The sequence below is a fragment of the Marmota marmota genome, unplaced genomic scaffold (genome assembly GCF_001458135.2).
Source record: "Marmota marmota marmota unplaced genomic scaffold, marMar, whole genome shotgun sequence".
NCBI lineage: Eukaryota > Metazoa > Chordata > Mammalia > Rodentia > Sciuridae > Marmota > Marmota marmota.
Window position 1 is genome coordinate 39,127,666 of NW_026000005.1, and position 26,845 is coordinate 39,154,510.

The 26,845-nt window shown below is 38.5% G+C and overlaps 1 long non-coding RNA gene across 1 annotated transcript; it reads left to right on the forward strand.

The window, feature by feature from the left end:
• The first annotated feature begins 208 nt into the window (after window positions 1–208).
• On the forward strand, window positions 209–17,809 carry LOC125618252. The gene is made up of 6 exons (XR_007349511.1): window positions 209–220; window positions 4,084–4,166; window positions 6,905–7,149; window positions 8,047–8,137; window positions 15,473–15,688; window positions 16,328–17,809. It is a non-coding gene; the product is annotated as an uncharacterized LOC125618252 (long non-coding RNA).
• The last annotated feature ends 9,036 nt before the right edge of the window (window positions 17,810–26,845 follow it).

Sequence of the window (26,845 nt, forward strand, 5' to 3'; positions counted from 1 at the left end):
ATCTATTTATGTAGAATTTATATTGTATTAGGTATTAAGTAATCCAGAGATGTTTTAGTATACAGGAGGGTATGTGAAGGTTGTTTGCAGGTACTGTGCCACTTCATATAAGGCTCTTGAGCATTTGCAGATTTTGGTACCCACCTGTGGGGGTGAGGGCCTATGGATATGAAGGGATGGCTACATTCCTGCTTCCACTCTTACTTTCTGTATTATGGTAGTTGTGTGGTATTTATTTACCCTCTTCAGCATAACATATCATGGTAAAGTGAACCATCCTGGATTAACATAACCATGCTTTGTTGATGATAATGACTTTTTTTTTTGGTCCCCGGGGGAATGAGCCCAGTGGTGCTTAACCACTAAGCCACACCCCAAGCCATTTTTTAAAAATATTTTTTAAATTTAGAGACAGGGTTTCGCTAAATTGCTGAAGCTGGCAGTGAATTTGGCAATCCTCCTGCCTCAGCCTCCCAAACTGCTGGGATTATAGGAGTGAGCCCCCTTGCAGGGTTCTGTTGACATTTAAGTCTATTTCCTTTTGGTCTTTTTATTTCTATATTAAAGCTGTGTTGTTATTGTAAGCATTTTTCTTAGTCATTAAAACAAGCATATAGCCAGGTGTGGAGGCCCACACCTGTAGTGCCAGGGACTCAGGAGGCTGAAGCAGGAGGATCATGAATTCTACACCAGCCTCAGCAATTTAGTGAGGCCCTAAGCAGCTTAGCAAGACCCTGTCTCAAAATAAAACATAAGAAAAAAGGGCTGGGCTTATGGTTCAGTTACTAAGTGCCCCTGGGTCCTATCCCCAGTATTAAAAACAAACAAACAAAACAAAAGAAAAAACAAGAATATGGGATAGTGTATACTACTTTCCAACAATACTATAGTTACAGAATTTCCAAATTTCTACAAAATTTTCACAAATATAATCTTAATCACAACACAGTGTTTTACTGTATGAAATTAAATCTACCATTTCTCACTGGAAATTTAAATTCTTTCTAGATAATTGTTGTGCTTATACTTTGCTTGTTTTTATGTTAATGAAGACTTCTTCATCACAGTGTAGGGGTTCTTTTTTTTTTTTTCTTTTTTAACCTATATTTGAATCTTTTAAATATGCTTTGGTATTTAAATAGTCACCATAAATCTTTTCAATTGATGTGAGATTTAGATATTTCCACTTAAGATGCAAAGGAATTTATTAAACCATGCGAAAGAATCTGTGATTCCATTCTTGGGGACTTGGTCACTATTGCTAATAGTATTTTGGATTTGGGAGGCTGTCCTCCTGGACTGTCCAAGGAAAGTGATTCAGTGCTAATATCTGGAATTCCTTCCCTGTTGGTACTTTGTTTAAACTTTATTATACAACAAAAGTGACACACACTTTAAGTCAAATACAGAAATGCTTAACAAAATTTAGTAACCTGCCTGTACTGCTGCTCAGTCTCCTCAGGATAACTTGCATTAAGAGTTTGCTGTGCAGCCTTCTAGAGCTTTCCTAATGCTCACTTCAAAGTATATGCATATACTGGTGGTGCACACCTATACCCAGCGGCTCAGGAGGCTGAGGCAGGAGGATCATGAGTTCAAAGCCAACCTCAGCAACTTACTGAGATCCTGTTTCAAAAAATATAGAAAAAGGATTGGGGATGTGGCTCAATGATTAAGCACCCCTGGGTTCAATTCCCACTACCCCCCACCCCCGCAAAAAAAAAAAAAAAAAAAAAAAAAAAAAACTAGCACATACCAAACCTAAGGAGTTTTTTAAATGGTTATTATACCACATATACTACAATGTCTTTTTCATTGTCATGGACATCTCCAAAGTCATAATGCACACTTAACATTCTTTTTAATAGCCATGAATAGCACATGGTGTGGGTGTAGCATAATTTATTCAATCATTCCTTACAATGAACATCCAGGTTGTTCAAAGGTGGATTTTTTGCCTTTACAAATAATATCTTAATAAAATTTCTTAAACATGTGCTCTTACATATAAGTTATTATTTCTATATGATACATTCTTCTAAGTAGAATTCTTAAGGCACATGTATTTTGATTTTCAGTAGCTATTTACAGATTAATTTTGTAAAAGGCTATAGTCACAGGTATTTTGGGCAGTTATATATTAGATTGTCAATTTCAGCCCCACCCTCAACAACATTGGCTCCCATGGCTCTTAACTAACAATCTGAAGTTGAAATATTGTCTTGCTTAATTTATATTTCCATACTACCAGTGGGACATGAACATTTTCCAGTGTTTCTTTTGTTTTTTGTTTTTTGGGTTTTTTTTTTTTTTTTCGGTACCGGGGATTGGACTCAGGGTCACTCCACCAGTGAGCCACATCCCCAGCCCTATTTTGTATTTTATTTAGAGACAGGGTCTCACTGAGTTGCTTAGCACCTCGCTGTTGCTGAGGCTGGCTTTGAACTTGCGATCCTCCTGCCTCAGTCTCCCAAGCCGTTGGGATTACAGGCGGTTTCTTGAGGATCCTTGTTTTGTCTTTCATGAACTGCCCATCCTTTCCCTGGGTGGTCTGTTTCTTAAGGACTAATAGGAGGAATCTGTACATAGAGGGAAACCAGACCTGGCCCATCCGAAGATGCAGTCATTTTGCTCCAAAATACCATTTGCTTTTCAATTGTGTTTATGACATATTTTCCCACATAACTTTTCAAAGTTAGTATAAAATGTTATTGTTTGAGGGCTTATTTCAGGGGGAAAGTCAATTATACCAGCATCATTGATTCACTTAATTATGCATTACCCTGAGTTGAAATACCAGCTTGGTTCTATATTAAGCTACCGTACATCTTTACATTTGTTCCTGTCCTCTCTATTTTATTGTATCGCTCTATCAGCATCACTATTATGATATATCAGTGTAAAGTGTTCTATATTGGAGAAAATAAATAATTAAAATAATCATGTTACATTGTTTATTATAAATATACCATTCTTACATTCTTTCAATACTACCCCATAGATATTAAAATATAAAATGTTTTAGGCTAATGTATAGCAATGCCACCTTATCACAGTGGCTTTGCAATACATTTTAATGTGTAATAAATTTGTAATACATTTTAAATTTTAAAGGCAAGATAGTTTCCATCCCCTGCATATGTGTCCATGCGCACACAGGCACACACACATCTTTCTCCAGAATTATTGCCTTTTCTCAGATTATTGATATTTCATATAAACTTTATGTTCATTTTGGTTAGTTTTAAACATTGATGCTCATTTTGGTTTTACAATAAATTTTTGCATTCATTTAGAAGCGATTTTCTTTTATTTATTATTATTATTATCATTATTTTTTGTGGTGCTGGGAATTAAAATACCCAGGGCCTGGTGCATGCGAGGCAGGCATTCTACCAACTGAGCTATATCCCCAGCCCCAGTGATTTTTATTTTTAATATTAAGACTTCCCACATGGTATCTATTAGCCAAGGTTTTGTTTTATATTCATCAATTGAAAGTTTAGTTTTACAAATAAAACTTTTTTTTGGTAATGGAGATTGAATCCAGGGGTACTTTACCATTAAGCTACAACCCCAGTTTTATTTTATTTTTATTTTGAGACAGGGTCTCTCTAAGATGCCCAGGTTGGCCTCCAACTTGATTCTTCTGTCTCATCCTCCAAGTTGTTGGGATTATAGGCATGAACCACTGTGACTGGGTGTTCGCTTGCTTTTGGTTTGGCCAATACGAATGGAATATTTTTTCACATTTCTACTTTTAACTTATTACTGCTATTAGAAAATAAAATTATTGTGGCTTTTTGTATATTTATCTTGTATTTAATCACATTAACAGTTTCTCTTATTATTTTTGGAAAATGCAATGATATTAAGAAAACATAAGACATTTTGGTGTCTTCTTCTCAATTTTTTTTTCCAGTACTGGGGTTTGAACCCAAGGTCTTCCACATGTGAGGGAAACACTGTATCAATGAGTTACATCCAGCCCTTTAAAAAAAATTTTTTTTTGAGGCAGGTCCTTGCCAAGGTGCCCAGGCTGGCTTCAAACTTGAAATCCTCCTGCCTCCGCTCCTGAAATAGCTGGAATTATAGACATGTGCTACTGTGTCCACCTTTTTTCCCCCAACACTTACAATGACTATTTTCTTATCTCATTGTTTCAGGTAAAACTAAAAATTATGGTACAGTTCGTGATCCTAATTTTAATAGAAATTGCTTCAATGTGTTATTTAATATGTTTGTCATGGTATTCTTATAAAGTTCTCTACTCTATTTCCTTCTATTCCATGCTACTAGTGAGTCTTTGTTGAAAATGATAGACATTCTGTTCTCTTTTAGAGTATTGTTTAATAAACCAATTTGATAGATTTCTTAAAGTTGAATAATACTTATGGAATAAGGATATTTAAGCTTTTAGAAAACAATTTTTATTTCAATGAAAGATTTATTAGGGTTATTCTTTTGTATTTATTATACAAAATAAGTCATCATTCCTAAAATCACATATTATAAAAAGCCATATACTGGAGAGAAATTAAAGGGTATCATACTTATAAAATAAATTGTTTAGATAGACTTTGGTTCTCTCTTCTTTCTTTCTTTCTTTTAAATTTTTTTTTTTAGTTGTTGATGGACCTTTATTCATTTATTTATATGTGGTGCTGAGAATTGAACCCAGTGCCTCACACATGCTAGGTAAGCACTCTCCCACTGAACCACAACCTGAAATATACATTGAAACTTGTAGATTCAAGAAAGACTAAGTGTAGCCAGGAGGGAAAGTTTCCCTTTTTAATCAAATACATGGGGAAGAGGAATAGATTGTAGTGGCCATAATAAACAGGCTGATGAGAAGGATGATAAGAAAGTTGCTTTTATTTGAAAACAAAAAAAAAAAAAACATTACCTTGGTTGTCAGGTTTGCATTTTCGTATTTCATCATAACTCAAAGCACTTTATTCACAAGTATTCAAGCTCAGGCAATTTGCATCTTTCCAGCACATTCATCTTTGTTCACATGTCATTGATTCCTAGATCAAAGGAAAGCAGATGCCACACATGTGCAATAATACGGCACCAATGTAGCAGTCCTGGTCCTACCCTCTATTTGTACTTCACAGTCTCTATTTCTGGTCATGGAGCAGCCCTGCTATGATGGAAATATTTTTCATAGCAGTTTTATTTTCCAATGTGAACAGGAAAAAGTATGTCCAGGAAATTACGCTGAAAATAGAGCACATAGTCTAAGATATTATTAGCCTCAAGAATAAAAATATGATGAAGGTGTCTCTTGGCTTCCCCTACTGCTTCTTACGCACAGGTCAAAATCTGAGCTTCTACTTTCAGTAAACTGAATAGTGTGGCAGCTGAGTAGCATGGTCACAAAAGACGAATTTGTAAAGATAGGCAACATCTGATTTTTCACTTCTTGAAGTAGACCACAAGAATGCTTTTAGGCAGAGATGAGGACAGAATGTCTTGGTGAGGTTTTAGAGCCCTGGGAAGAGCTGGACACTGAGTCCTGCTCAAGCTACAGAGGAATGCCTGAATTTCCACGGTTAGAGCTTCATTTCTTTTGCACAGTTTCTTACTGTTTTAGGATATAGCACTACTCTGAGACACCAAGGGAAGTAATGGTATGCATCCCAGGAAAAAACACATAAACTTCAACCCACTATGTTTCATACCATTTGCAATAAAGGAAATTCATTTTCCTACTTACATAGAAAATAAAAACAATCTTTATGCCATGTTTCACTCCCATTTTTTAAAGTAGAAATTAATGGCCATTCTTCAATTATCAAGAATACAAGTAACAATAAATGTTGGCAAAGATGTGGGGGAAAGGTACATTCATGTATTCCTGGTGGGACTGCAAATTGGTGCAACCACTCTGGAAAGCAGTATGGAGATTCCTCACTTGACCCAGCTATCCCACTCCTTGGCATATAACCAAATATCAGCATACTATAGTGAGGTAGCCACATAAATGTTTATAGCAGCTCAATTCATAATAGTTAAGTTATGGGACCAATTTAGGTGCCCTTCAATACATGAATGGATAAAGAAAATGGGGTACATGTACATATCAGAATATTAGCCATAAAGGGGCTGGGGCTATAGCTCAGTGGCAGAGTACCTGCTTCACATGTGTGAGGCACTGGGTTCAATCCTCAGCACCACATAAAAATAAACAAATAAAGATATTGTGTCTATCTACAACTAAAAAAAAATATTAGCCATAAAGAAGAATGAAATTATGGCATTTGGTGGTAAATGGATGGAACTGAAGACTATCATGCTAAGTGAAATAAGGCAATCAATCCCCAAATACCAAAGGCCCAGTGTTTTCTCTGATATGTGGATGCTGACACACAATAGGGGGTATGGGGGGAGAAGAGGAGGTTCACTAGATTGGACAGAGTGGAGTGGGGTAAAGGAAGAGGGGATGGGAATGGGAAAGACAGTAAAATGAGTCAGATATAACTTTCCTATGTTCTTATATGAATATACGACCAGTGTAACTCCACATCATGTACAACCACAAGAATGGGAAGTTTCACTCCATGTATATATGATATGTCAAAATACATTCTACTGCCATGTATAACTAAAAAGAACAAATTAAAAAAACTTTAAAAAGAAATTAATGACCATTCTAGAAAAATATGCAAAATTATTGCATAGTATGCAAAAAATACACCACACTTCATACAAACAAATAAAAGGTCCACTCTAATCTGGTCAAAGTGAATTCAACACAAAGCTGCTGTTGCTTAGCTTGAATGAGATTGGAATTGTGGAATGCTGTTTGATCAAATAAATGCAAATGTCGTCTTTGACAGTGAATATCATCTTTCGTTTTGACTGACACGTGATGTTAACTCTCCATTGCATACAGTTCCCAAAAGAGTCATGGAATCGGAGCTCCCACAGCACACTTTGTGAAACAAGGACAAACTTGAGTCTGCCCAGATTTCTCCAAGGCTCTTTTGAGTGAAGCCAAGTAGCATCGATTCCTTTGTGAGGTCATTTTTGGCAGAGTCTGCAGACTTGATGTCAGCAAGTTTAGGATCATGAACACACATTTAATTTCAAGATCACTGGAGCAGAAATAGCTATCAAAAGACTTCTGCAGGGTTCCAGGTATCTTCAGATTTTTACTTGTAAAAGTTTTGGGAAAAAAATTTTACTCTCCACTTCAGCATAAAGAAACATTGTTTTTTTTTTCTTTAGCTTTGAAAAGTTAATATGACTGTCTCCTCCCTTCCCTTGCCAAAGCAGCAGTTTGGACAGAAGGGTTCATAGTGGTTATGCAGCCTTCCTAATAGCATGTAAAGCTTTGAATTCTTTCTTTGAAGAAAGAATCACTTCATTCAGTTGATCAAAAGTATCCACCCAATAAATCAGTGAAAAAACTCACCCACATCCCAGTTCTGAGCGATGTTCCTTGTCCTTCCCTGTTTGCGGGGGGGTGTGGGTGTGTGTCTGAGGATCATTCAAATGCTCAAGGCTTGTCTTCTAAAAGGCCAACACATTTCTGTCTATAAGAAAGTAATTTATCTTCTACTGGCCTCTCTTAATTGAAAGGAAAAAAAAATCTTGAAATAGTGGTGATTTGAGGTCCTGAGTCTGATGAAGACAGTGTTGTTCATGGCAATGGATGTGATTCATTGCAGAAAAGACAGCTGCCAACTTTTCTGCAGAGCTCTAAGTGCAGATGTTTGTCAAGCATCACAAGATCCATCTTAACATGGAGTATTAACATTCTTTTTCTAGAGGAAGGTCTATTCTGGGAATTCCACACTGAAGTTATCAGTGGTTTTGCATGTCCAAAAGGGTGTTGCAAAGCCGGGAGTCTTTGATGGTATCAGTGCAACACAAGATATCAAATCCCAAAATGTACTGATATGTCATACTAATTGTAGAGCTGACAGTCCCTCTGTGATCTCTTAAACAATATTAAAAGAAATGGCCACAACTCTGGAATGATGGCATCCTTTCATTAAGGGAAACACTTCAATTTTCTTCCTCTACTTTAAGGGACAAGCCAGCTTTCCCATGTCCATGGCATATGGCTTCATAAGATCTCTGCAATTATATGTGGGCAACTTTCTTTCTAATTCGGCTTGTGGTAAGTAAGATTGGAGAGAGATTTTGTGCTAGAGTAAATACTTTTCTTTCTTTTTTTCTTTCTTTCCTTCTTTCTTTCTCTTTCTTTCTTTCTTTCTTTCTTTCTTTCTTTCTTTCTTTCTTTCTTTCTTTCTTTCTTTCTTTCTTTCTTTCTTTCTTTCTTTCTTTCTTTCTTTCTTTCTTTCTTTCTTTCTTTCTTTCTTTCTTTCTTTCTTTCTTTCTTTCTTTCTTTCTTAGTGCTTTACCACTGAGTCACATTCACAGCCCTTTTTATTATTTTAATTTTGAGACAGGGTCTTGCAAAGTTTCTTAGGGCCTCCCTAAATTGCTGAGGCTGGCATCTAGATATGATCCTTTTGCCTCAGTCCCCTGAGTCCCTGGGATTACATCCATGTGCTACTGAGCCTGACCACAAATACAAATTTTGGGCAGTTTAAGTCCTTATTGAATTATCATCAATTTTCTCCAAAACGAATTTTGTTTTGTTTTTTAAAGTAGGATGCTATAAAATTTCACACATTGTGTTGTTGTTGTTGTTGTTTTGAAGAGGCTGGGAATATTGTCCTGCAGAATATCTCACATTTTGCATTTTTCTAATTGTTTACCTGGGAGTCCTGTTTAACTTCTTTCTCCCTGGTATATCCTATACACTTGAAATGATGTGCAATTGATATAATAAGATTCAAGTTAAGCCTTTTGTGTAAAAACAGGTGATGCGATGAACTTGCTGGATGACAGAAGGAAGCCCTTAGGGTCAGTTGGTCCTACTGTTACTGAGATTAAATTTGGTCAGATGGTTATCATAGTGGCAGCCAGAACTTTCTTTTGTAAATATCCCTGTTTCGTATTCAATTTGCAATTAATCTGTGGGGTAATCAATCAGTCAAGATTAATACTTTGGTACCATGCAAACATCCTACCAACTTTTATTTGCCTCTTGACATGTAATTACTCTGTATAGACTGAACTTGTTTAAATCATACAGTTTGGTGAGTTGTTTTTTTTTCTCACAGTAACAACTCTTTTTTTTTTTAAGTTGTAGATGTATACAACATCTTTATTTTATTTTATTTTATTTTTTATGAGATGCCAGGGTTCCCTGGCCCCCAGTTTGGTGAGTTTTGAAAGGTATATAGACCTGTGAAATCATCACACAATAAAGGCCATGAACATGTTAATGACTCACCTTCAAAATGTTTCTCTTGCCCTTTTCTCCCTTCACTCAACCCAAGGCAATCACAGATGTTTTCTGTCACTGTAGAGAAGTTCATATTTCTAGAATTTGACATAAATTACCCACAATATGTACTTTTTTATGGTCTAGCCTCTTTTGCTTAGTATAATTATTCTGAGATATATCCAATTTGTTGAGTATATCTATAGTTTCATCCATTTTATTACTGAAAAGATTCCATTGTATGGATATTATAGTATTTATCCATTCACATGTTGGACACTGGGACATTTTTTTTTGGTTTGGGCTATTAATATAAAGCCACTGTGAATATTTATTTACAAGTTTTTGTATGGATATGTGAGTTCATTTTTTTCTGGGCAAATACCTAACTGGATTACATGTGGTAAATATATGATTTTTCATGCAGTATCAAGGATGGAACCCAGGCTTCATGTATGCTAGGCAAGCGCTCTACCACTGAGTTACATCCCTAGTCCTGATCAAATTTTAAGAAACTACCAAACTAATGTCCAAAGTGGTTGTTAGAGTCTGTAAACAAGTCAAAATAACACCTGGCATTTTGCCAGGGGAATGTTAGAGTTCGTAAACAAGTCTGGATGGTGCCTGGCAAAATGCCAGAGGGAGTGGTTTGAGAAGTACCAAAAGCGAGCCATTAAGTGTGGAGATTCCTTATTGGTTGACTGATGTATCTAGTTTATGCTAATTAGATAAGCTGTGTGGAATGTATAAATACTGCTCCTGTCCTGCAATAAACGGCTCCCACTCCTGCTGTATCAATCTACACAAGTTGTTCGTCACCCCCCGGTTATTTTGCTGCAGCCGGACTGCGGCAAGTGGTTGTGCCCTTTTACATCTTCTCAGCAGTGTAAAAGAATTCCAGTTCTGTCATATCCTTGTTAACCCTAGTTGTGCCCCATCTTTTTAAAATTTTTGCCATTCTAATCTGATTGCAAGTAGAATCTTGCGGTCTTAACCTGCATCTTTCTAATGACTAATGGTATGGTCTTTTCATGTAGTTATTTGCCATCTATATATCTTCTGTTATAAAATTATCTATTCAATTTTTTGTCCCCCACCTTTTTTGTTTTGTTTTATTTTGTTTTGTTTTGGTTTTTGGTGCTGGGGTTAAGCATAGGGCCTCAAACAAGCTGGAGGGAGTGTGCTTTATCACTGAGCTACCCGCGCTCTATTTTTTAAAATTATTTATTTATTTTTAATTTATTTTTTGGGGGGATACTGGGGCTTGAGCTCAGGGACACTCGACCACTGAGCCACATCCCCAGCCCTATTTAGTATTTTATTTAGAAACAGGGTCTCACTGAGTTGTTTAATGCCTTGTTTTGCTGAGGATGGCCTTTGAATTCCTGACCCTCCTGCCTCAGCTTTCAGGGTGGCTGGGATTTCAGGCATGCACCATCACACCCTGCTTAGTTTTTTTTTTTTTCTTGTCATTGAGTTTTGAGAGTTCTTTATACATTCTGGGCATAAGACCTGTATCAGAAATATGAGTCACAAGTATCTTTACCCAGTTTGTGGCTTGACTTTTAATTTTCTTCATGATGTCTTTCAGCAAGCAAAAGTTCTTAATTTTTATTATATGCAATTTATAATTCGTAATTTAAGTTGATCATGGTTTTGTTATCATACCTTAGAAGTCTTTGCCTTATCCAAGGTCATGAAGTTTTTCTCTTGCTTTTCACTCGTAGTTTCACAGTTTTGGGTTTTACATTCCCATCTGTGATCCATTTGAATTAATTTTTTGATATGATTACAGGTATCTAGCATGTTTACCAAATGGTTTCAGCATCATCTACTGAAAAGATGATTCTTTTTTATGTAATATTTAAAATTTATATATGACAGCAGAATGCATTACAATTCTTATTACACATATAGAGCACAATTCTTCATATCTCTGGTTGTATACACAGTATATTCACACCAATTCGTGTCTTCATACCTATACTCTGGATAGTAATGATCATCACATTCCACCATCATTAATTACCCCATGCCCTCTCCCCTCCCCTCCCACCCCTCTGCCCTATCTAGAGTTTGTCTATTCCTCCCATGTTCCAACTCTCGATCCCACTATGAATCAGCCTACTTATATCAAAGAAAACATTTGGCATTTGCTTTTTTGGGATTGGCTAACTTCACTTAGCATTATCTTCTCTAACTCCATCCATTTACCTGCAAATGCCATGATTTTATTCTCTTTTATTGTTACTCAGCAATATATTCCATTGTGTATATATGTCACATTTTTTTAATCCATTCATCTATTGAAGGGCATCTAGGTTGGTTCCACAGTTTAGCTATTGTGAATTATGCTGCTATAAACACTGATGTGGCTGTGTCCCTGTAGTATGAAAAGATGATTCTTTCTCAACTGAATTGCTTTTGCATCTTCATTGAAAAATTTGACCTTATGTGTGAAATAAAACTCTTGTTCTGTTTGGTTGATCTGTTTGTTTGTTTTGATATCAATGTCATAACCTTGTTTACTACGGCTTTAAAAATGAATGCTGAAGTTAGTGTGACTCTTCAAACTCCATTGCTTTAGTTCAAAGTTGTTTTTACATTTTATGTCCTTTGCTTTTCCATATGAATTTTGGAGCCAATTTCTACAAAACAGCTTGCTGGTATTTTAACTGAGATAACATTGAATATGCACAGAGATTTTGGGATAATCAACATTCTAACATTGTGTCTTCAGATCCAGGAATATAGTACAGTCACCCTGTAGTATTGTCAGGGGACTGGATCCAAGACCCCAGGTACCAAAATCCATGGACCCTCAAGTCCCTATGTAAAACAGCATAGTATTTGAATATAACCAACACACACCCTCCTTTATACATTAAAACATATCTCAACTGCTTATATCCAATAAAATGTAAATTCTATATAAAACTATTTGTTAGCATACTGTATCGTTTTGGAAATAATGTCAAGAAAAAGTCTGTACATTTTCAGTACAGATTCAATGATATAATTTTTTTTCCAAGTATTTTTGATCTGCGGTTGGTTGAAATCATGAGTATAGAATCTGCAGATACAGGACTAGAATTGTGGCTCAGCGCACATGCGAGGTCCAGGGTTCAATCCTCAGCACCACATAAAAATAAATAGATAGAATGAAGATATTATGTCCAACTACTTCTAAAAAAATAAATGTTTTAAAAAAAGAATCTGCAGATAAGGAGGAAATACTATTTTTCTCTATTTATTTAGTTCCTCTTTAATTTATCTCAGCAATGTTTTATAGTTTTCAGTTTACAGGTCTTATACAGTTTTTGATGCTACTATAAATGTTAATTTTTAAATTTTATTTTCTCATAGTTTCTAATATACATGTCAGCTAATTTTCTTATATAGTCAAGCTTGTTTAAATTGCTTGATAGTTTTAATTGCTTTTCTGTAGATTTGGAGTCTTGGAGGGGTACTGAGGATAGAACCCAGGCATGTTTTATCACCAGCCATTTTTCTTTGTCTATTTGTTTACATATTTATTTAAATTTTGAGACAGGCTCTCACCAAGTTGCTGGGGCTGACCTTGAACTTGTGATCCTCCTGCCTCAGCCTCCCAAGTAACTGGGATTATAGGTGTGTACCACCTTCCCAGCTTACTTACTGTAGCTTGTTTAGATTCTCTATGGAAATGATCAGATATACACTATGATAGCGGTTTTATGCTTTCCTTTTTCTTTTTCTTACCCTTGGCACTGGCTGTAACCTCTAGTATAATACTGACGGAAGCAGTAGAATTCTCATCAGAGTAATTCTAGGTTCATAGAATGTTGTTGGTATTTCCTCCTCCAATTTTCTGGAAGACTATGTAAAAATGGTGTTATTTCACAAATAAAGACATCCTCAACCCCAAATTTTCTTTGTTGGAATCTTTGATTTTGTTTTGTTTTTAACTATAAAACTCAAATCCCTCTAATCGTGTCAGCTAGTTCTTTCCTGGATCTCAGAGAGTTTTCATTCATGAATGTACTGATCAGTACTCAGCTGAATAGTTGAGTGAGATTCCTTCCCAGAATTTTCTTTGTGGCACTCACTTCTTTTCTGCAAACTCTGGGCATCTTGGCTTCCTTGGACTACGAATTCCATGTTTTCAACTTGGGGAGACCTCTGAGCTCTGCCTGAACTCACCTTCAGTCTAGAATCTAACTCCAAGCAATTAGCTGGGGCATGCAGAGGGCTGACCTCATTTATTTTCTTTTTCTTTTTTTTTTTTTTTTAATTTTTTTTTATTTATTTTTTTTTCATTTATTTTCTACCTATCAATTTTCTTTTGTGCTTGTGTCCAAAGTCTTGAATGTTGTTTCATATATTCTGTCTGGTGTTTAGGTGTGTCTGGTGGAAGGGTTTATCATACTCCTATTACTCAATCCTTAACAAAAGCGGAAGTCCCATTAAGTTCATATACCTAATGTTTTCATCATCCAGTAGTGATCGTGACATTAATCAATTATTTCATTGGAATTTAGTGATTTTTTTGTTTTTGTTTTTATTAAGTAGGCTCCATCTATTTAAAAAAAGGAGCTTCCCTGCATCAACTGGAATGAGTTTCCTTTCTTTTACAAGGGCAGAATTAATGTCTAATTTTTCTCTCCTTTCCAAATGAGAAGTTGACTCTAATAAGCAAATGAGTTTTTTTGGTTTTTTTTCTGTTGTTTTTATTTAATTTTGAGTCTCATTATGGACTGAGATTATTTATTTATTTATTATGTTACGATCAATTTATAGTCATTATTCCTTCTAGTGCTCAAACTGTACCAAATTAGCTAATATGAATGCCTTCATTCTGGCTTTTGAGTCTATTTGAAACATCCCCAATAGGCTTTAAGCATCATCACTTTAGGGCAAACAGCTGCTTTAAAGCTCATCATGTATTTTCCATGCTCCAGACTTAAACTTTCCAATTCTTCAAACAACCCTGAGTCACTTTAGTAGAAAATATTATTTAGAAATGAAGGTCTGGGCACTGGAGGTATTCCACACTGTGGGGTTGTCAATGGAGAAAACTATTTTGGATGTCATAGCCTGGCAATGACATCAATCATACTTTATTATGAACCATAGTATCCACAGCAAGCATGCTTTTCAAAAAAAAAAAAAAATGGAATGACTTTGGTATACACCCAAAGAAATTAAATCAATATACTATAAAGATACCGGCATACCCTTGTTTATCAGGGCATAATTAACAATAGCAAATTGTGGAATTAGCTTAGGCCTTGTTCATTGGAAAAAAATAATGAAGGTATTATTCAGCCACAAAGTAGAATGAAATCATGTTACTTACAGGAAAATGGATGGAACTGGAGATCATAACATTAAGCAAAATAAGTCAGACTCAGACAAGTATTACATGTTTTCTCTTATCTTTGAAATCTAGAGAGAAAAAAAATTACATGAAAGTAACAGGGAGACTGTAAGAGAAGACAAAGGGGTTGGGGAGAGGGGAGGGTAGGGTAGTGGGGGATGGATATGATTAAAGTATGTTGTATGCACATATGGCTATGCCGCAGTGAACCCATTATTCTGTTTAATTAAAGCACACTAATTAGAAAAAAGACTCCATCTTTGCTGCAGGAAGCAGTTCTCTGACTGGCCTTGAATTGCCTGCTGTGGAGAAGGCTGCAGAGCAAGGAATGGTGGGTAATCTCTAGACGCTGTGAGCACTCCTGGCTGGCAACCAGGAGGGAACCTTGTGTGAAGGTTTGGATTCGAGGCATCCCCCAAAAGCTCCTGTGTCATGTAGGAATATTTAGAGGTGAAGTGATTACAGAGTATGAGAGCTGTAACCCAATTGGCCCATCCTAGTTTGAATGAATGGACTGGCTGGTAAGTGTAGGCAGGCAGGGGTGTGGCTGGGGGAGGGGGGTCATCAGGGACATGTCCTGAAAGCGTTCATCTGCCCTGTGGCCCCTTCTACCCTCTGTCTCTCTTTCTAGCTTCCATGAGGGGAGCAGCTTCCTTCCACCATTTTCTTCCATCATGGTGTTCTGCCTCATCTTGGGCCCAGAGCAATGGGCTTGGCTGACTGTGGACTCAACCACTGGAACACTGAGCCAAAGTAAACCTTTCTACTCTAAATTGTTGTTGTTGGGTATTTTGTCACAGTGATGAAAAGCTGACTAACACACCCGGGATCTCAGTCGTGAGGTGGCAAGAAATGAATCCTGCCAACACCCAGGGAGATTGGAAGAGGATCCCAGAACCTCTGATGTGATCACAGCTCCAGGTGCCACCTTGATTTTTAACCTGTGGAACCCTGAGGAAAGGACTCAGAATGTTGGATCTGGACTCCTGCATGATAGAAACTGTGACATAAAAAGTGTATGCTATTTTTAAATTGCTCAAAAATTTTGGGGTGAAATGATACCCTAATAGTATACGTACATGCTCTTTTTTAATCATGAATTTTTATTTATTTATTTAAAAAAATTTTTTTAGATGTTGATAGACCTTTATTTTATTTATTGATATGTGGTGCTGAGAATTGAACCCAGTGCCTCACACAAGCCAGGCAAGTGTGCTACTGCTGAGCCACAGCCCCAGCCTTTAATCATGAATTTTTAAATCAAAGAAAAAAATTTGGAGATGAATAAAGTACCTTTTAAAAGCTCTCTGGAGACCCCCAAGAAGTGCCTGGATTTCTTCTTGTTAGGATTTCATTTTAAGTTAAGGCACTTCTTACCTGGCTATACATTTTTACCCAGGAAAATTAAAAACAAACCATTGATACCCAGGTCCTACCTCAAGATAAATTAAATCATAATTTTTATGGATATATCCCAGGATCCTTGTTTTCATTTTTAATCTTGCTTCCTTCAAATCTTCCCAGTTGATTTTAATGTGCTGATCACACATTAGGATCTCTCTTAAGATCTTAGGGTCATTTTAAAATGCAAGCACTTTTGAAAATAATCATACCTGAATATGTGACTGTTTCTTTTTATATCTCATTGATTCTAGAGAGAAGTGAAATATTCAGGTCTATTTGGTGTCTGAGCAGTTGTTGGGAAGAGCAGAAGAAAAGAAAAAGATCTCAATGTGTGCAAGATAAGCTGCTTTTTTGCTTGGGTCAACTCCAATGATCAAGACCTCTAAGCTCTTTACTAAAGAAGCAATTAACTTAATCAATAAATAAATATAAATTTATTTGTGCTGTTGGCAGTTTGGCAGAGCTAATTCACCCTTGGGATAATTCAGCATCCATGTTCCTTATTCTTGCCATTATGTCCCTAAATTGGCCAACTGCCATCGCCACTGTTTCGAAATTACTTAGAACGGGAACTTAAGGCAATTGCCACACTGTCCTTTTATTCTGTCGCACGAAATAATTTTCCAAATTAATCATATCGCTAAGTCTCTCTCCAGAGCTAATGGTCTGAAATCTGAAACCAGGGAACTGCTGGTGTGGTGAGAAATAGTTTTCCTCACTTAATTTGTCAGACTTCCAACTGCTCTTCTATTCTCTAAGCAAAGTTGCATCCAAATGTCTGTTTCAGAATACCATTATCATTGATTGAAGATGTTGTTTCCCTGAGCCAGTCGACTAAGGAAGGCATTCTAGAAGGCTCTGCCCTCTGTCTTAATCCTTTTGGGCTTCTAAAACAAAACAAAGACTAGGCGGCTTACAAACAACAGAAATTTATTTCTCACAGGGTCTGGAGGCTGGGAAGTTCAAGATGAAGGCACCAACTGATCCAGTGCTCGGTTCAGAGCCTCTTGTTGTCTTCTCATGGTGAGAGGGTCTCTTGACTCCCCCATGAGGCCACAAATTGCATGCCTGGGGGCCCCACCCTTAGGACCTAGTACTTCCCAAAGCCCCACCTCTCAGGCCATCACAGTGGGTATTAGACTTCAGCAAGTGAGTGTTACAGGGACACAACATGCAATCCATGGCACCCTCCTCGTTTTTAAATACGCACTTTTTAAACGGGCAAAAAAGTTGGGTCTCGCCTCTATAATTTCATCTGGACTAAATGTTTACTTAATGTTGTTACATGAATCTCAACATAGAAAGAATATTTTCTTACATAACTGCAATGCATGACCACACATAATACAGCCAAGAATGATTCCTAGTCCATCTAACACTAAGGCCATGATCAAATTGCCCCTCTTGACTAAAAGAAAGCAAAATTGGTGTACACATAGCAAAATTCAAACAAGTTCCACTCATTGTATTTGGCTGCTAATATAATATTTTCCCTGCCTTAATCTTTAATCTGAAATATTCTCTTCTTTCTTCTATTTGTTTGTAGTTCACTGACTTCTTGAAGAAACCTGCTCAAATGTCCTGTAAAATGGCCCATGTGGTAGATGTTGCTGAAAATATATTTTTTAAGAAAAATGTGGAGCCTACTTTGGTGCCCTTCAACAGATGAATGGATAAAGAAAATGTGGTGTATGTAGACAATGGAGTATTACTCAGCCATAAAGAAGAATGACTTTATGTCATTTACCAATGAGTAGATGGATCTGGAGACTGTCATGTTAAGTAAAATAAGCCAATCAAGAAAAACCAAAGGTCAAATGTTTTCACTGATATGTAGATGCTAACACACAATAAGGGGGACAGGGGAAAATAGATGTTCAATGGATTAGACAAGAGGGAATGAAGGGAAGAGAAGGGGGGGTAGGAAATGGAAAGACGGTGGAGTGGTCTGACTAACTTTCCTATGTACATATATGAATACCCCACAGTGAATCCCACCATTGTGTACCTCCACAAGAATAAGGTCATAATTAGAATAAGACGTATCTCAAAATGGACTCTACTGTCATGTGTAACTAAAAAGAGCCAATAAAAAAAAAATAAAGAAAAAGAAAACAAATCGAACACTGCAGCTGTGATTCTCTAATACTGGCCTGCTTAAATATCTCCAAAACATGAAACTCCCATCAACATGAGTAAGTATTCATAATGACATTATTTTCAAAGACATTGATTTAGTGAACAGAAAAGTAATTGGATATAATAAGTTTCATTTTCTTTTCTGAACAAGTGTTATTTGGAATGAAAAATTTGTGCGGACTATATGACTTTTTGAAGAACATTTAAAATAGTACTTTTAAAGAACATAACTAAGAAAAATATTATTTTGTGTATCTTGTTTGAATCCCAATGTGTTCTTTATCAGTTGAAAACTGACTATAGAAGGGTCACAAAAAATAGAAGGAGGCTTTGTGCTGGGGTAGGTCTGTGGTAGAGTGCCCGCCTAGCAAGTACAAAGCCCAGGGTCCAACCCCTAGCACTGATGATAATAATAATAATAATAATAATCTCTGCTCTGGTAGGGTGGGGAAGACCTAAATAGAGAGGGAAGAATGCTGGGGCGAGGGCACTGTTCCAGAAGTCTGTTCCCCTCTTGACCCTATTTCTGAGATGTGGGAACTGCCAAGCATCTGTGGGTTCTCCTGCCGGCTGCTCAGGGCGCCTGGGGTCCTATTTCGCACATAAGCTCCTCTAACTGAAATGTGTAAGGGACCAGGAAAACGATGATACTCCTGCTCTGCCCTCTCTTTCTGAGAAACAGGAGCCAGAGACCAGAATTCCAAGAGATTCTGCATTGAAAATAGGAGCAGGATCTCACAGCCATTTCCTCAGTTTCTGTTTGTAAACACTGAGGATACAAGACAGGACATAATTCAAAACAAAAGGCAGGGCACAGAAAAAGAAAATAAGAGGGATAAATTATTTCCAAAGATCCTGACCTAAAAAGTCTTATGAGTGGTCTCCAAAACTTGTCTCTGAAATTCTAACAAACAAAGCAGAGAAAAAAATATAGTGGGCTACAGCAATTCTGTGGCTAGACTCCTAATTCACGTGGAAACAAATGGTTTTACCAGTCCTCGGTTCTGGAGGAAATCTGTCCAGGGGAACATGCATCTTTGGGATATATAAAAAGAATACAGCAGCAACTGGTTCTTAACAAGAACAAAAACCAAATTCCCGTGTGTAGAGATTTTAAAACCTCCATCTCCATTGCCTGTAGGTATTGGGCTCTTTGAGTGATGGTTTAATATAATTCATGTCCCCTGTGTCCTTTAACGTGTAAAGATTTGGCATCCAGTTTCATCCAAACATGGGTAAAAGCCCCTTCTCTGGCCTTGTTAGCTGCCTTGCTCCAGCTGTGGGTAAGGGTGGCAGGTGCCTTGCCCTAATGGCCCCGACTTTCCAGGCCTCCCTGTCTGTGCCCTCACTATCCAGGCCCTCTGGTGGAGTCCCCCCACTCTGCCCTCTGTGCCTGCCATGGAACTTGCTTTGGCCAATAGGACAAGAGAAATTCAACAACACGGAGGATTCAAGACTGAGTATTTGTGCTTGACCTCCTGCCCGGTTGGGCCCCATTTCTCAGACTTTTGTCACCTCCTCAGGAGCATGCTGGAGCTAGCCCACTGGAAGAAGAATACATGTGACATGCAGGGGGACAAGGTCTTCAGCTAAGACCTGGAGCACCCAGTCCTATAACAACAGCCAACTGGCCCCAGACTCCTGAGCAAGCCCAGTGGGATCCACAGAACCACTGAGCAGACTCACAGACACAGGAGGAGCAAGAAATAGTTGTTTTTTAAAGCCATCAAGTTTGGGATAGTTTATCATACAAGCAATAGTTGAGCGATGGGCGGAGGGAATGAATCTCATATCTAAATCAAAGAGGGCCATTCTATTTTCACATAAAAGGGCACTCCGTGAACGCCCATGTTTGTTTTTCCAGAAAATAGAATTCTGAATTTCTGATGTTCAAGTGAGTGCCTCTGAGAATCCCCAAATTCTATTCCTTTAAGGATGAAAGTCAGTGACAACAGTTATTGGTCTGGAAAATTCTAAGCAAAACCTTACTATGTCTCCTCAGTCATCAGATATGAGTAAAATTATTTCAAGGCCAATGGAGTTTACATTTAGGTCAGGAGATTCTGGTATCTCTTAAGCAGCCCAGATTGATACCATTATTTTGTGAACCATGAAATTGGAGCTCCTCTCTGGTATTTTTGATCTAGCATTAAAAGCTGACTTCACTATTTCAATTCAAGCATGAAGACTTCAATGATTACAAAGAGAGAAAGACACTGGAGGGGAAACCGCAGAAGAGTAAATGTTGTTCCAAATAGAACACTAAGCCAGTAAAAATGGTGGGGATGAGAGTGAAGACTGAGCTCTGGGTTCCTTGGAAACCCCACCTGGTGGTGAGGAGAAGGGAACCTCAGGGCCAAGAACAGAGAACTACCCCAGTAAACATGTGGCAATGAATTAAATTATCTTTTAAATAAAAAATAAAATATTCCTGGAGTCAATTAGAGCTGGACACAGTCCTGACTCTGGTAATTGAATATGGGAAATGATTTCGGGCTGCAGCTTATGTTGGTGAGGAGACAGACATGTGATGCAGGCTCTTTTATTCACAGTGAAATTTTTCTTCAATTAATTCAAGTACATACAAAATTTTTCAGTTCTTGATACAGCAGGTCCTTCTAAGGCCAGGAAATGAGAAAAACAATCTTTTAATAATACATTTTTCCAGTTAAAACTTACAGGAACACTCATTAGTATTACTCAGAGACTATCCTATAGACCTAGGACATTGACCTCAGAAGTCATTTTTTTTAATACTAAAGATGAGATTGGAAATTCTTTTCTTTTTTTTCTTTTTTTCTTTTTTCCTCCCTTCCTTCCTTCCTTCCTTCCTTCCTTCCTTCCTTCCTTCCTTCCTTCCTTCCTTCCTTTCCCTTATTTCTTTCTTTTTGGTCATACTGGGGATTATTGAACCCAGTATGGTGCTTTACCACTGAGCTACATCTCCGGTCCTTTTTATTTTTTATTTTGAGACAGGGTGTTGCTAAGTGGCTGAGTCTAGCCTCTTAACTTGAAAGCCTGTTGCCTCCGCCTCTCTAGTCACTGGGATTACAGGCATGCACCACCTTGCCTGGCTGTGAGGTTGGAAATTCTTTCAAATCGTCCAGCCACCTCTATAAAGACACCCACCTGATGATCAAATTACAACAGACAAATCATGGATGTGAAGCATACTTTGACTCAGTTGCAGCCAATATTTATGTGGAGCAGGGCTGGGGATGGGGCTAGGCCCAGTCATTGTCTTCCCACCAGGGAAGCATCAGTTACATTTTTTTTTCTTTTGACAGGCCTTATGCCTAAAGAAGGTCTCTAAATTGGAAGATCAGGCAGTAGGCTTTAGAAATCACCTCAGTCCTTCTTCTTCTTCACAAAGACAGGGCTGTGTGGCCAAGGTCACAGCCAGTCAGCCCCCATTCTTAGAAGCCACTTTTCCTTTTGTGATGCCCTTCCACCAAGGCTTATTGCACTCAAACTGCACACCACACAGTGGGGAGGCATCACGTGCCTGGCAAACTCTGTGTATTCCCTGGCAGAGCTACGTCACACACAAACGTGGAGCAGAGCCCTTTGCTGAAAATGACCTTCTGTTAAAGCCAGAACCGGATCAGCTCTAACCTTGACACCAGAGATTCTGCCACATGGTCCATCCCAGAGGCTGAGAAAAAAAACCTAATCCAACACAGAAGGGGTGTAGGATATCTGCACAATTCAGGGAGAAAGAGAATCAAAGATGGAATAATCAAAAGTGAAGCATTCACCAACAATAAACCCAGGGGTCATCCCCATGCAAGCACATGGAAGTCAGGCCTTCCAGGGTCAGGAGTTTGAGCCAGTGCACTTTGGGTACCGGGGCAAGTGTTTCTCATAGGGTTGTTCATTTCACTGATTTTATTATCATTGGTTTAACTTTATAAAAGAAAGAGGGAGGAAAAGGAAGGCAAGTTACTGAGGTGAGCTTGGAAATGTGGAAGGTTGTATCAAGATGGCATTGAAATGCTGGCTCCGGTTTTCCTTTGAATTGCACAGTTAAGATCGCAGAACAATATGGGAATGGAGCCAGATGACACGGTACATTAAAATAAACTAGAGTTATTTCCTCAACTCCACAAGGTAGGCGATGCCACGGACCACTGCCTTTGCGTGAGATGGGGAAATACTTTCCATCTTTTGGAGACGTTCTATTTTAGTCCTTGGAAAGAATATTTGGATTTCTTTACTTCATTTTCATGATACTGTTCTCCTTTGTTAACATATTTTATATAGAATAAGACCTAAGCCTCTTCCCTTTGGTAGTCTTGTGGGATGGAATGATACCTTGCTTAGGTTTTATAAAGTTTATCAGTGAGCTGCATATTTTTCTAGTTACAGGGGAACTAAAGTCTCTATTCCAAAAATCTCTTTGGGAAGATGTTGGTTTTATTTTTCCCATGATAAGAAGCAGCCTAGTAGCTACTACCAATCTTAGAAAATTAGGTTTATTCATGTCCATTTGTATTAAAATATGAATCACTTCAAATTAATTGAGTTTCTCTTCTTCAGGCTGACTTTTAAGGTTCATAACAACTAAAAAGAGAGCCAACTGATATAAGATCCAGTTGCCACAAACGATATTTAAAATTAGAAATTTCTTTTTTGCCTCTCTCTAATCTAGGGCTTGTCTCTTCCTGCAGAATATTTTTCAGGAGTTACTGGAAAGTCACTTTAAAATCATTTAGCTTAAGGTAATGTGGAAGTAGACAAGACTTCCAGTCAGTTTGCTTGATAGTAGGGGCAGCTTCATAGAGTTAGAGGAAGTATTAATGCATTTTTATTTGTTTGTTTTGGGCCATGATGGGGGTCAAAACAGGGCCTCACGTGTGCTAAAGCAGGCATTCAACTCTGAGCTACATCCCCAACCCCAGGGAGACTTCTTGATTACTGAGGGCCAGAGATGAAGAGAAAGGATGTCCCCAAGATAATTGCATGTCTGCTTCCAATTAGGGTACAGAAAGTCTCAGCAGAACAGAGCTGTCGTCCTAATGACCAAATCAACCTAGAAAAGCTATGAAATCATGTATTTTAAGACTTACAAGAAAGCCAATGATGCAAAGAAACCTGAAGGAACCAAATTCCAGAAACAGATAGGCACTTTTTTGGAGAGAAGGGCCCCCAGGGATGTTCTTATCCTTAAGGGAGGGACGAGAGGAAAAGGAATGCAGCTGAGTTTTTCACTAACTCAAATGGCCTATAAAGCAGTTGTGATAGATGGGAATTCAAGGAGACTCAGCTGTAGAGTGAATCTGCTCCCATCTATCCACATTTTCCCAGGGGTCTTCCTCAAGGGCAGTGGGGATTGTTGAAGGTTTGAGGCAAGGCAAGAGAAAAGAGAGAAAACTTTCCTGATATAAATGGGGTCTCTCCAAAGATGGCCGCGAGACAAGAGAAACAAGAGAAATCCATGCAGGGCTCTCTGGACTTCCAGCTACCAAAGGCAGGTGACAAGACAGGAAAGCTGACAGGCAGCATCGGAGGCATCTGGTGTTCCAGTGACCGATGACAGGGTAGGACAGAAAAGCAGGGAGAAACGAAGAAACTACCCGGAAACACTTCTTGGATGCATTTTAGGGATTTACAGAGTCAAATGTAGCAGCCCTCTAAAAGCTGGGAATAAAGGGGTCCTTCAAGGCCCTGCAAAATCAAAGGATGGGACCATGGTCCAAAAGGGCTGCCCAGTGAGCCACAGGCTGCCAGCAGGTTGTAAAGCTGAGCGCACTCTCCTCATCCGGAAGCTGATGGTGCTGATGTGAGGTCCAGAGGTGGCTGACATCTCCTGGCATCCAGTCCCCAGGTCTGCTGAAGGGAGAGACGTCCTGATCCCATTTTCAAAATACCTGATGGCAGGAGTGACGTCAGTACAACTCACACTGCAACCAAGCCCCGACCCAGCTCAACTACAGAGCAGAGGGACTCAGACCTCTCTCTAGTCATCCACCAGCAAAGAAGTAGGCCCCTTTTTTCAAGGTAATTACTGCTTTCACGAGTCTCTATTTTTGTGTGAGTGGTTTTAGGGATTGAACCCAGCGCCTCACGCATGGTAAGCCCTCGCTCTACCAATGAACTATATCCCCAGCCCTCTACTGTTCTTGTTAATAAAATAACTATACGCATTGAAAGCACCATGTCACACAAAAGAGCAAGAAATGCAACCAGAGGTCAAGAGAGGAAATAATCAACAGAAGTAAATGTACAGATGGCTCACATGTTGGAATTTCCAGAGAGTGGTTTTAACTATAAGAAAAATGCTGATGTGTATGTTGGAAAATATGGAAAACATGTGCAAAGAAATGGGGAGATTCAGCAGAGAAAGGCTATACAAAAGAACCAAGAAGGAAAGCTGAAAATGAAAAATACGATACCAGAAATGAACAATTTGCTGGAAAAGCATAATAGCAGGTCAGATCCATCAGAGGAAAAGATTAATGAACCTGAATACAGGTCCACAGAATATATTCCAAATGAAACACAAAGAGTGAAGGGAAAAGAACAGGACAGAGCATCTGAGATCTGGGTGACATATATGGAATTTGACTCCTGGATATAGAGGAGAGAGAGAATGGGATAAAAGAAATGTGGGAAGACATAATGTCAAAAACATTCCAAAACCAATGAATGATAGATCTTAGAGACTTGTGTTAGTCAGCACTCCATCACTGTGACAAATATACCTGAGAAAAACGGAAAAGGAAAGAAAGGTTTATTATTTTGGCTCACAGTTTCAGAGGTTTCAGCTCATGGTTGGTTGGCTTCATTGTTTCTGAGCCTGTGGTGGAAGGGCATGGTAGCTGCTCACCTCATAATGGCTGGGAAGCAGAGCAAAGAGAGGGAGAAAGGGGGCAGGGACATGAGATACCCTTCAAGAATATGACCCCAGTGACTCACCTCTTCCAAACAGGCTCCACCCCTAAAGTTTCCACCATCTCCCAATAATGCCATCAAATGATGAATGGATTAATCCATTGCTCAGGATCCACTCACTTCACAAAAGCCCTGCCTCTGAACACTGCTGCCCTGGAGACCAGGCCTTCCACACAGGAACCTTTGGGGGACATTCTAGATCTGAACCCTAACAATATTCAATTGACTGACCCAATGTGGGCTGGGCACAAAGAAAACCACACCTGGGCACAGCGTAATGAAACAGCGACACATCAAAGATCAAGGTAAATATTAAAAGCATCCGGAGAAAATGAAACCTTTTATTCAGGTTATACCATATAAATAATAGAAGACGTGTAGTTTAGTGGTAGAGAGCAAGCTTAGCATGCACCAAAACACTAATCCTCAGCACCAAAAAAAAAAAAAAGGAAATAAATAAAAAAGAAATGCTGAAAGATAACACCAAACTTTCATCCAACTATCAAAGTTGTGTTGTCATTTATAGATCCCCAGTGACACCACTGTCATCACCAGGTATTTAGAGATAAGATGGGCTCTCAGAAATAGAGAGAGACTAAGGGCTTAAATAACACTATAATTGGGTGAGGGGGAAAAAACAAGAGAGAGAAATGGAGAAGGCACACAGAGGTGGACAGCACAGCAGGGCTCCCCAGAGAGGATGCTGCAGGCACCAGGGGCTGGCGGTTCCACTGCACAAACCCGTGCTACCTGGCAGGATGTTTTGCATCATTCGTTCCCAGTGTAAGTGCTGATGGCACTGTGCATGTGCAGGAACACGTAACTTCCCATCCCACTATGATGTGTGATTATAATGCACCAAGGAAAAGTGCAATTCAAAATGAATGCCTATGGCCTCCCAGGTCACCTGGTCATTGTAGCCACCAAAATAATGCCATTGCTCCTTACCACACTACAAAAGGACTTCCCATCCTTGGCAATACTGGCATCAGGGTCCTGATCCTTTGCTGTGGTGGCTGTGCTGTGTTTGGAGGGTGGTTGGCAGAATCCCTCCAGTCAGTCAGGAGCACCTTCCCCTAGTCACAATCACCCAAAACACGTCCATTATTGCCAAATGTCCCCCGGAGGCAAAAATCCCACCTCCTCCCCACTGAGAGCCACTTGTGTCTGAGATAGCAGACAAGTTAAATCTTAAAAATGGGAGTTCATAACCCACTTGAATCAAAGTGTGAAATATGATATATCAAGAACTATGTAATGTTTTGAACAACCAACAATAAAAAATTTAAAAAAAATAGGAAAAAAAAAAGAGGGCATGAAACATGATGTCAGAAACAGAGGTCAAGAAACATGACAAAGAAGAAAACACTTTTAACGCATCAATGGGTACTGAAGTCAGACTGCAGGGTGTTGAGGAGAGAGGGCCAAGGCAGAGAGCCAGCCATGAAGGTGGGTGTGGGCTTGAGAGCCGAGAAGGGTGGCAGTGAAGTACAGATTTCACAGTGGGAATTGAATGTGTACACCTTCCCTACAACAAAATGAAATCTAGATGGATCAATATTGAACCTAAAAGCTGACATCATAAAATGTTGGGGAAAAGGTGGGTGGATTAGAAAAAAAAAAAAGGAATGTAGGAATATGAAGGATCTTTGTTTCTTTCTTTCGGTACTGGGATTGAACCTTAATATGCTTTACCACTGATCATGCTCCTAGTCCTCTATATTTTTTATTTTGAG